Below are 834 nucleotides of genomic sequence, written 5' to 3'. Positions count from 1 at the left end.
GCTGAGAGAGAGAGAATTATGTCTTTGTTCTTTTGTAGAAATTTTATCTATTAAAATAACAGACATTTCATGCACATAGCTTTATTCAAGATTGAAACAAATATTAAAATAACAAAAATTTTCCATTTGCTAAATTGCATAAATTCCACATTCAATTATTTACCAGTGTGGAAACAAGATAACTGTCCATAAATGATGTCACGCTTTTCTCACCATATTTGACTCCACTCCCTTTTATCACTAAGGAATCTCCAAAGTTGATGTATCCCTGCCCGCTGCAGGCATCTAGTACTGTTGTAAAAAATGTGTGATGTCGGTCACACTTCTCCCTTGTCGCAATTTCATGAACCTCCCTCAAAGAGTGAAATCATTGGTTGATTGGTTGCCCTAAGACATTTAAAGGCTGTCCCTAATGCTATGTTTTCTCTTATATAGGTCATTCTTACTCTTTAACATCTTAAATTTATATATAATTTTTGAAAAATCTATCACTCATAATTGATGAGATATTTTTGAAATGTATAAAAAAGTACCTTTTTTACTTTACTAGTAGCAGTGCTTTAAAATGTTATAACTAAAGTTTTATGGGAGTTAAGAGTTGTGTAACAGCTCATTATAAATTACGTCACAAAAGATATTTCTTGTAGTTATCATTTGTTAAGAAATAAAAATTGTTCAAAAGGAAATTTTCATGTTCCTTTTTATTTTTAATCAGTTTTACCAATTAGTTATTGCAAAGAAGAAATTAAATCATGATTTGTGCACTTTTAAAAGCCTTGAAATAAAAAGTTTAATTTTCAAGTGCTTGAAAAACGTTGAAATCTATCTTTAATC

This window comes from Uloborus diversus, chromosome 4 (assembly GCF_026930045.1).
Source record: "Uloborus diversus isolate 005 chromosome 4, Udiv.v.3.1, whole genome shotgun sequence".
Classification (NCBI taxonomy): domain Eukaryota; kingdom Metazoa; phylum Arthropoda; class Arachnida; order Araneae; family Uloboridae; genus Uloborus; species Uloborus diversus.
The sequence above is the reverse complement of the archived record's forward strand: the minus strand, read 5'-3'. Positions refer to the sequence as shown.